Source organism: Vicia villosa, unplaced genomic scaffold (genome assembly GCF_029867415.1).
Source record: "Vicia villosa cultivar HV-30 ecotype Madison, WI unplaced genomic scaffold, Vvil1.0 ctg.000025F_1_1, whole genome shotgun sequence".
In the NCBI taxonomy this organism is placed as follows: Eukaryota; Viridiplantae; Streptophyta; class Magnoliopsida; order Fabales; family Fabaceae; genus Vicia; species Vicia villosa.
The window spans coordinates 1,369,620-1,380,893 of record NW_026704957.1 but is presented as its reverse complement, the minus strand read 5'-3'; the positions used below and the strand labels follow the sequence as shown (position 1 = coordinate 1,380,893).

The 11,274-nt window shown below is 34.8% G+C and overlaps 1 pseudogene; it reads left to right on the top strand.

Annotated features, from left to right (window-relative positions):
• LOC131622184 (disease resistance protein RUN1-like) lies at positions 1-9,465 on the top strand (annotated as a pseudogene).
• Positions 9,466-11,274: the final 1,809 nt, after the last annotated feature.

Here is an 11,274-nt window from a genome sequence, read left to right as displayed (position 1 = left end):
ATGGCTGGAGGAGGAAGCACCGTGAAGGAGATGACTAAATGTTTCGGAAAATTGGACAAATTTCAAGGACAATTTACATATGATGAACACACGAAAAATATGAATTCGGGTACGTTTTTACTGTTTATTATAGAAATTAGAACACTGTGAAAATTATGATATCAAGATCCAAAACATAAAGTTTTGCTAACAGTTGGTATCAGAGCAAGGTTATAAATATTATGATTTTCCGAAATTAATTGATAATAGTGCTTTAATAACCTATCATATAAAGTGTATTGTTACGGTATTACAAATTTCATGTTTCTGATGAACGTGTATGCACAGCGAGAAATGCATGAACGATTGTGCGGTAATGGCAAATGGAAATATTTTGTAATAACATGCTTGAAACAGTACATTACTATCTAATTACATGTGTGAACGATTGAACCGTTTCAAAAACAAATGACTTGCATATAATAATTTCATGGTTATGTTGTTACTGCTTCAAAAAGTGTGATTTCTTTTATTTAATATAATTGATTGTACGATGTTGCAAGTCTCCTAGCATTCATTATGTCCTAATTTTTTTTTCAATGCTTCAAGATATTGAATGTGTTTGAAAATAATAGACATATTCATAATAAATATGAATAAGTATATCGGTAAATGATAAATTGAAATTAAAAAAAAATTTGAAATTTTAAAATATGGATTTGTTGATTACCAAAGTAGTCAAATCTATTGAAATTTATATCTTTAAAATTTTGATGAGGTTGTTTTGTCTAATGATTTCATTCTAAACCAAGCTGACAAATGTGTATATAGCAAATTTGATACATCCGGTAAAGGAGTTTTCATTTGTCTATATGTTGATGACATGTTGATCTTTGGCACCGACAAAAATCAAGTTGATAAAACAAAAAAATTTCTTGTCGTCAAAGTTCTCCATGAAAGATATGGGAGAAGCGGACGTTATTCTTGGTATTAAGATTAAACGGGAGAATAAGGGGATTGTAATTATGCAATCTCATTACATTGAGAAAATACTTGAGAAGTTCAATTATGGAAATTGTTCTCCAGTAAGTACTCCCATGGATCTAGGAGAAAAGCTTATGCCAAATACAGGTAAACCTGGGGATCAACTCGAATACTCAAGAGCTATAGGCTCTTTGATGTATGCTATGATTAGCACTGGACCGGATATTGCTTATGCGGTTTGAAAGTTGAGCAAATTTACTAGTAATCCTAGTAGACATTATTGGCACGCGATAACTAGGGTATTCAAGTACTTGAAGGGTACGATGAATTATGGATTGTCATATATGGGATTTCCTTCGGTGTTAGAGGGTTATTCGGATGCTAGTTGGATAAATAATGTTGAAGATTCATCTTCTACAAGTGGATGGGTGTTTTTGCTTGGGGGAGGTGCCATCTCATGGGCTTCCAAGAAGCAAACATGTATAACTAGTTCCACAATGGAATCTGAGTTTGTAGCATTAGCTGCTGCTGGTAAAGAAGCAGAATGGCTAAGGAACTTGGTATATGAGATTCCGATATGGCCTAAACCGATATCACCAATTTCTATCCGTTGTGATAGTAGTGCCGCACTGGCTAAAGCATATAGTCAAATATACAATGGAAAGTCTAGACATTTGGGTATTAGACATAGTATGATTAGGGAATTAATCATGAATGGGGTGATATCTATTGAGTTTGTTCGGTCGCAACAAAACTTAGCTGACCACTTGACGAAGGGGTTAGCAAGAGACTTAGTGAAGAAGTCGGTAATTGGGATGGGATTAAAGTCCATTTAAATCTATTAGTTATGGTATACCCAATTCCCTTCTAATACAACGTTAGAAGCAGAATTCAATGTGGAAAGATCATAGTTAAAGATTGGAGCAATTGTGTTTATCTTCCCAAAGTATGTGCTCAGACCTGCAAGTGATGGCTAGGTTGAAGTATATCTTCTTAATGGTTCTTTTGAAAAATTGCAAATACAGGTGCAAGATTAAAAGGATCACCTATGTGAGCATGAAGTTTTGCCGCTTCAAGAAGCTTGGACTTAGCTTCCTATATGCTTATTAATGGATAAGGACACATGGCTTGTAAAGTGTCAAGTATGAATAGTAGAGTATTGTAAGAAACATATGTGTACTATATCTTTAGATATTCAAATGGATTGACGGGTTCAATCATTACGACACCCCGATTTTCGAATATTTGGAATGTGTATTTGTACTAAGATGAAAATTCAATCGTAAGACATTTTCTTCTATGCATTTGTTTGATCGTTATACCTGTAAAGTAAATCAAGGATTATACTAAAATGGGGGGAGTTTGTTGGTGATTTTAGTGTCATCAATGCATTTTGGTAGTAATGTGATTTACTATAGGCCAATGCAATTATGCGTTAAGTTTGAAACGAGTTGGGGTAGTGCGGAGTGCACGCTCGTCGAGCCAAACGCGTAATTGAATATGAATAATAGAAACGGACATAACGTTTCGTTTGAATAGTTGCACCCGTTCCCAACGGACATAACCATTCGTTTGAATAGTTGCACCCGTTCCAACAGACATAACTGTTTCCGAAAAGGTGTGTCTGTTCGTTACTATTATTGGTCTCCTATATAAGGAGTCTTTTGGTCTCGATTTGGAATACGGATTTACATACTTCCTCTCTACATTCTGATCTGTTCTCCATTGTCAGAAACAGATTGTTCTTCAAGAATTATCCCCGCAAAGATTTCGTGAACCCAGACAAAGAATAGGGTCGAAATACTTTGTTCGGAAAGTGAACGAACACGATTCTTGAAGATATCCAGGATTATCATACCGTATCTCTAACATTTTATAGGAACAAAAGTAAAGATATAAAAAATGTAGTACAACATGCAGCTCATTTGCTCGACAAGACATACCTGTTTGTTGCTGATCATCCAGTGGGAGTAGAGTCTCGGATGCAAGAAGTGATTCAACTACTGAACAACAGTCCATCAGACCATACTCTACTTGTAGGGATGTGGGGGATGGGAGGGGTTGGTAAAACAACCATTGCGAAAGGTGTTTATAATCAAATGAGTTGCACTTTTGAGGCTGAGAGTTTCCTCCTAAATTTTGGACAGGTTTGGAACCAAAGTAACGGCCAAATTTCCTTAGAAGAACAGTTTCTTTCAGATATCTACAAAACAAAACAAAAAAAGAAAAATACTTTTGGTGTAGAAAAAGCTATTCTAAAGGAAAGACTTCTCAAAAGAAAGATATTTCTTGTGCTTGACGATGTTCGTGATTTGAACCAATTCTATGCTTTTTTTGGAGCTAGAGGCCTTGAATCATTTGGTCTAGGAAGTAGAATAATTATCACAACAAGAGATCTACAAATACTTCATGCTCTTAGCGCTGACCACGTATATGAAATGAAAACAATGGACAAAAATGAATCTCTGGAGCTTTTTAGCTGGTATGCATTCGAGCAAGCCAGGCCTACTGAAGGTTTTCCTTTCCTTTCTAGAGACGCTGTTTTGTGCTCTAGAGGAATGCCACTGGCTCTTTGTATCATGGGATCCTTTTTGTTCAATAAAGGATGGAAAGAGTGGAAGAATGTGTTGAACAAACTCAAAACCACTACCAATGGGATAATGGGGATTTTGAGAATAAGTTTTGATGGTTTAATTAATGATAACGTCAGAAAGGTATTCCTTGATATAGCTTTGAACTTGATTGGGATGGACCACAATGATGTGATTCAGATATTAAAAGCATCTGGTTATCCTGCAAAAACTGGAATTAGTGACCTTGTACAACAAAGTCTTGTAACTATAGATTGCAATAACAGAATTGGTATGCATGATATGGTACTAGAATTCGGAAGAACTATCATAAGGAAACAATCACTTGGTATGGATGAGGTGAGTAGTAAGATATGATTTTTTAAAGCTCTACTCGATTTATTAAATTTATGTTTTTTGTATTTATTATAAGTAGTGCTAAAGAAAGCAAATAGTTTTCTCGGAAACTTGTTAGATTGTGAATCAATGCTTCTTAAAAACGTCTGGGATCGAAGCTTAGGGATGTCAATTGCATAAAAGTTTTTTATTTACTATAAGCTTTTTATTTCAGGAAAGGGTCTATGATGTGTTTTTGAGTTTCAGAGGAGAAGACAGTCGCCCGAAATTCATTTCACATCTCTATTCTGCTCTTCAAAATGCCGGGATTTATGCTTTCAGAGACAACGATGAGATTCAACGAGGAGGTCAGATTTCAGTCTCATTGTTAGAAGCAAAATAAGAAAGTCAAGGATCTCCATTGTTGTTTTATCTAGAAACTATACTGATTCAAGATGGTGTATGCTTGAGTTGGAGACCATCATGGACATTGGCAGGACCAGGGGTCTGGTAGTTGTGCCAGTGTTCTATGAGGTAGATCCCTCAGAAGTACGTCATCAAACAGGTAAGTTTGGAGAAGCTCTTCAAGATCTCATATCAAGAATATCAGTGGATGAAGACAGGAAGAGGAATTGGGAAACATTACTTCTTGAAATTGGTGGCATAGCTGGGATTGTCGTCTTAAATTCAAGGTGTTTTTTATATTTATCTATGCATATTTTTTATTGTTGTTGCTCATGTTGCTTTGATTTATTGGCACATTGACCTATTATTTGTAGCTTTTTGTATATGAAGAAATTTTCCATACAAGTGTTCCTAATCCATTTGGTATTTCTAGGAGTCTAGGGATGAAGCTTATAAAGCTTAGACAATCCTCGTTTTACAAGAGTCTTTTGTAGTCTTGAGTTTGACCCAATACACATAAGAGGAAAGAAAGGAAAGAAAAATCCTAATATCTAGGTGTGACTAGTAATTCATAAAGTATTTTATGTGCAACTATATATTTTTTTTCTCATTATAAATCCCGCCTCTTGTTTTGATAAGCCGTACGAATGAATGTTGTACAATGGATATATAACTGTTCACACACTTACTCTTGGGTTCATATTTTATAGGAATGAAAGTGAGGATATCACGAAGGTAGTAGAACATGTTACTAATTTGCTAGACAGAACAGATTTATTCGTTGCTGACCATCCAGTAGGGGTAGATTCCCGTGTTCAAGATATTATTCAACTGCTGAATAGTCAAGAATCAAAAGACCCTTTACTGCTTGGAATATGGGGCATGGGAGGAATTGGCAAAACAACAATCGCTAAAAGTGCTTATAATAAAATGCGTTACGATTTTGAGGCAAAAAGTTTTCTCGTAAATATTAGAGAAATTTGGGAACAAGATAATGGAAAAGTTTCTCTACAGCAACGACTTCTTTCAGATATCTACAAAACAACAAAATTTAAGATAGATACGATTGAATCAGGAAAAGTGATATTACAGGAAAGACTTCGTCAAAAGAGGATACTTCTTGTACTTGACGATGTGAATAAGTTGGACCAATTGAATACTTTGTGTGGAAGTCGCAAATGGTTTGGTCAAGGAAGTAAAATAATCATCACAACAAGAGATGACGATTTACTTTGTAGGCTTAAAGTTGATTATGTATATAGAGTGAAAGAAATGGATGGTGATGAATCCCTTGAACTTTTTAGCTGGCATGCATTCAAGCAACCAAATCCTATTGAAGGTTTTGCCAAACTTTCTAGAGATGTTGTTAAGTACTCTGGTGGATTGCCACTAGCTCTTCAAGTCATTGGGTCCTTTTTGTTAACAAGGCGAAGCAAAACAGTGTGGAAGAGTGTATTAGAGAAACTCAAACTCATTCCAAATGAAGAAGTGTTAGAGAAGCTCAGAATAAGTTTTGATGGTTTAAATGATGATGATGTGAAAGAAATATTTCTTGATATTGCTTTTTTCTTCATTGGAATGGACCAGGAAGAGGTAACTAAGATATTGAAGAACTGTGGGCACTATGCAGAAATCGGAATAAGTCTCCTAGTACAACAAAGCCTTGTAACTGTTGATAGGAAGAACAAAATTGGAATGCATGATTTGCTACGAGATATGGGAAGAAATATCGTCCGCAATAAATCAGAAGAGGGAGGCAAGGAGCCTAGTAGGTTATGGCGTCTAGCGGATGTTCAGTATGTGTTGTCAAAAGATACTGTAAGATATTTATATGCAGTTTTTATAATTTTAAAAATGTGAATATTGTGTTTTGTCCCCGGGTAACTGATTGTGACAGTCATCACAAAGGCACAGGCAAGACCATCTTAAGTTTTTGGAGGTCCTGTGTTGTTTAGCTACAATTCAACCATGACAAAACAACATTGATGAATCTGTTGTTGCTGTTCATTTGTTTAATTTTTCTCATTATGCATGAAAATTAGCTTCGTGGTGAATTTTTCTGTGCTACTTGTTTCCTAGTAACAGATTTTGAAACTTTGCTATTGTATTCAACTACAGTAAATCATTTTGTTTGACAGAGAACTATAGATGTCAAGGGACTGACTTTAAAGATGTCAAGAATGGACTCAACAACTTATTTGAAAACTAAAGCATTTGAGAAGATGGATAAGCTTAAATTGCTTCAACTGGCTGGCGTACAACTTAATGGAAATTATAAAGATCTTTCAAGTGAACTTCGATGGCTTTGTTGGCATGGATTTCCTTTAAAATATACGCCAGCAGAATTTGATCAAGAAAATTTAGTTTCCATTGACTTAAAATATTCCAATCTGGAACGAATGTGGAAGAAGACTCAGGTACGCAGGCAATAAACTATTATTCCATTTACAAGCAACAAACTTGAATTCAATGGCTGATAGTACTTAATTATTATTTTATACTATTAATTTACGAGCACAAACCAATGTAGCCAACTGAAAGCACAAACCAAAGTTACTTGTAGCATTGCTTAATACACTGCAATAGACACATATGACCAGTCAGGTTAAAATTTGAATAAAAGATGTCTTCTATATATTTTAAATTGTCACAGGGGAAGAAGGCAAATAGCTAAATATCTGTCTTTTAATAGTTTCTCTCATTTGTTTCTATCTGTTTTTTAAGTTTCTTTTCTAATATTTCTTCAAATTTCTTTTCTTACAGTTTCTGAAGGAGCTGAAAATTCTCAATCTTAGTCATTCTCATAACTTGAGAGAAACTCCAGACTTTTCATACTTGCCAAATCTTGAAAAGTTAATACTCAAAGACTGTCCAAGTTTGTCTTCGATTTCTTCTACTATAGAACATCTGAGTAAAATTCTATTGATAAATTTGAAAGACTGTACCGGTCTTCAAAAACTTCCAAGAAGCATCTATAAGTTAGAGTCCTTAAAGACTCTCATTGTGTCTGGTTGTACAAAGATTGACAAGTTGGAAGAGGATATAGAACAAATGAAATCTTTAACCACCCTGGTTGCGGATAAAACCGCTATAACAAGAGTGCCCTTTGCATTAGTAAAGTCAAAAAGTATTGGATATATTTCTCTGTGTGGCTTTAAAGGATTCTCACGTAATGTGTTTCCTTCAATTATTCAGTCTTGGATGTCTCCAACAAATAATATCCTATCCCATGTTCAAACCTCTGCAGGCACATCGTCTTTCGATTTCTTAGATGAACAAAATGATAGTTTCTTTGGTCTACCATGCACTTTTAAAGACCTTCAGAATCTTCAACGCCTTTGGTTGAAATGCGAGTCAGAAGCTCAACTACATCAAACTATAGCAACTGTTCTGGATAACTTACATACCAAAAGTTTTAAGGAATCGGAAGCAATGCAAAACACACCAGAAACCTCAAATACTGTAATTTCAGCATCAATTGAATTTTGCAGTCAAGTTCGAATTTTAAGCTTACAAAATTCCTTGACATCGCTTTTAATTCAAATGGGAATGAACTGCCATGTCACTAGTACTCTTAGAGAAAACATTTTACAGGTTCTCTTTCTCCCTCTCTTACATTCCAGCTGCCACTCACACACATACACTTTCCTCTTTGTAATTCTGTGTATATATATATATATATATATATATATATATATATATATATATATATATATATATATATATATATATATATATATATATATATATATATATATATATATATATATATATATATATATATATATATATATATATATATATATATACATGCATGTATCCAAATATGTGTGCTATATAATTGGTTTGTATAATTTTCAAAAGCATGCAAACATTTTTATTTTGGATAGAAAACAACACACATACTTAGTTAAAGTTCAAAGGGAATATTTACCAACTGTTTAAATGACCATGTTTAATTTAAGTTTATAACTGTACAGAAAATGCCTCCAAACGGGTCTGGTGACAATCATCCCGATTGGCTAGCCTTCGATGAAAACGGTTCTTCAGTAACTTTTGAAGTACCTCAAGTGGATGAGCGTAGTTTGAAAACAATTATGTGCATTGTCTATTCTTCTTCTCCGGATGATATTACATCAGAAGGCCTTAAAGTTTTGATGCTGATCAACTTCACAAAGAAGACCATTCAGCTCTATAAGAGAGACGCATTATTAACCTCCTTTGATGAAGAGGAGTGGCAGAAAGTAGTATCAAGTACCGAACCAGGTGACATAATGAAGCTTATTGTTGTTTTTGAGAGCAAAATTGTTGTGAAGAAGACAACACTTTATCTTATTTATGATAAACCAATTGACGAAAAGACAAAGCAATGCTGTGAGCTAGATAAGAATATTATTGCTTCTAATGGTGATGGAAATGTAAGTAAAAATGGTCTAAATTAATGCTCTATATATTTTGTTTTTGCTTTTCATATTCGTATAACGCAAGGAGCCAAGGAGAATTTATGTTTGGAGTTTAACTAATTGTGAATCGATTTTGTAGTTTCTTATATCCTATTTTTTTTATCCTAATTCCCTCTTTGTTTTTGTTTATGAGTTCAGATATTAGGTAGACTCTTCTTGAGACTTCCTTCCCTTGTTCGAACAGTTCTGACTTCACGACCTTCCTGCTTCTGTTTGGCTGTTATTCTAGTTTGGAGGATACTCTTCCATTCTAAAAAACTAACAAGTTTCAGGTATGAACCTATCTATTTTGCCTCAGAAAAACATTTGACGTTAAGAAATATTAAGCTTTTCTACGACACTATCGTCAGTAAAAGGTTATCATCCATTTAATTTATCTTAAACTATTTCTTTTTTTTTTCTTCATGGTTTAAGTCACTCTGATCCATAACTCTGAATTTAGATTGTTAATAATTCATTTCCCGTTGGAACTGAATTATTATATCCTAGTACAGAGATACTTTCTGATATTGACTATTTTGTTTGACACAGGAAATGGCTTCCCAAAGGTCTCAAGGTTTCAGCAATCCAGTATCAAGGGACAAAATTCCTATGGGTGATGAACAACAAGATATTAAATTGCTGTCGTCGTGGTTAACCTTAATGTTGCAGAAAATTACAGACAAATATTGCTAAGATGGTGTAATTGCAATCGGGATATAGTTGTAGATGTCAGGAAAATTGGCTTTTGGCTTTATGCCTTATTCATTGTATTGGATACTATATATAATAGTGCCGGTAATTACAATTCATAATGACTAATTACAACCCTTAATGACTAATTTTCTATTCTATAAAAGTAAATTATTCACAATAAATATAAGGATTATTTCCTTATTAACATCCCCTCAAATTGATGCGGCAGGTCAAGGAGCATCAGTTTGCTAACAAGAAACTGATGTTGTGGACGTGGAACAACCTTGGTATTAGTAAGAATATGTGCAACTTGCAATTGAGTAAGTGATATCATTCGATCATCGAAGGCGTCACGTATGAAATGACAATCAATTCTATATGTTTGGTGCGTTCATGAAAAACAGGATTTGCAACAATTTGAATGGCACTTGTATTGTCAGCAGAAATGGAGTTGACTCTATTTGGGGAAATCCAAGTTCAGTCAAAAGACCATGAAGCCAAAGTATTTTTGAACAAGTAGCGATACTTTGATTCAGTAGAAGATTTAGAAACTCTTGATAGCTTCTTACTTTTTCAAGAGATCAATGAAAAACCAAGAAACGTGCACCAACCAGTGACAGATCGACGAGTATCAGGACATCTTGTCCAATCAGTGTTACTATAAGCACTCAACTTAAGAGAAATTCCAACAAAAAAGAATAATCCGCAGTGAGAGGTTCCCTTTAAGTAGCGAATTATACGACAAACCGCAACCAAGTGAAGATGGCGAGGAGAATGCATGAATTGACTTACTTGTTGAACAACAAAAGATATGTCAAGACGAATAATAATCAAGTAGTTAAGGCTACCCACAAGTTGTCGATACAATAAGGGATCAGGCAAAAGATCACCATCATTACGATGATATTTAACATTAACCTCAAGATGAGTATCTACCGGATTAGTCGATTGGAGACCGAAGATAGAAATCAAATATGTAGCATACTTGTGTTGATGGAGAAATATGCCCTTGGATGTAGAATGAACCTCAAGACCAAGAAAGTAATGTAGATGACCCAGATCTTTCATGTGAAATGAGGCCTGTAACTGTTGCTTAAGTCGCTGAATGGAAGCATGATCAAAACTAGTAATAATCATATCATCAACACACAAACGAAGCAGAACAATACCCGCAGATGTGCTATGAATAAATAAAGAGGAATCATATTGAATCTAAGTAAAGGAGAATCCAAGTATAGTGGAGCGGAATTTCTTGTACCATGCTCTAGGTGCCTAAGGAGCGTTTGAGCTTGCACATTCCTTTAGATTATGAGAATAATATTTGAGGTGGAGTCATATAAATATCTTCTATCAGATCACCATGAAGAAAAATATTCTTCACATCCATTTGATGAAGAGACCACCCACTAGAAGCATTATAGAAATAATCGTGCGAACAGTTGTCATTTTGGAAACCGGTGTAAATGTCTCATCATAATCAATTTCATATTCCTGCTTGTTTCCCAAAGCAACCAAACGAACCTTGTAACAGTTGAGGGACCCATCAGAATTCAATTTCACAAAATACACCCATTTGCAACCTATAGGTTTGACATTAAGAGGACAAGAGACAATATCTCATGTGAAATTCTCTTGCAGAACTTGAAGCTCTTTATTCATTGCTTTTATCCATAGAACATCTTTAACAACCTGTGAGTAACAAGTAGGAATAGATATGCTAGAGAGTTTGGCAGTCAAAGAAGTATGTGAGGAATCATATCTGTCTGGTGAATATCTATCTAGTGCGCGAGATATTCGACCAGATCGCCGTGGTTCAACCGGTACATGATCAGATGGCGGTTCCGCGTCGGGAAGGGGTGTGG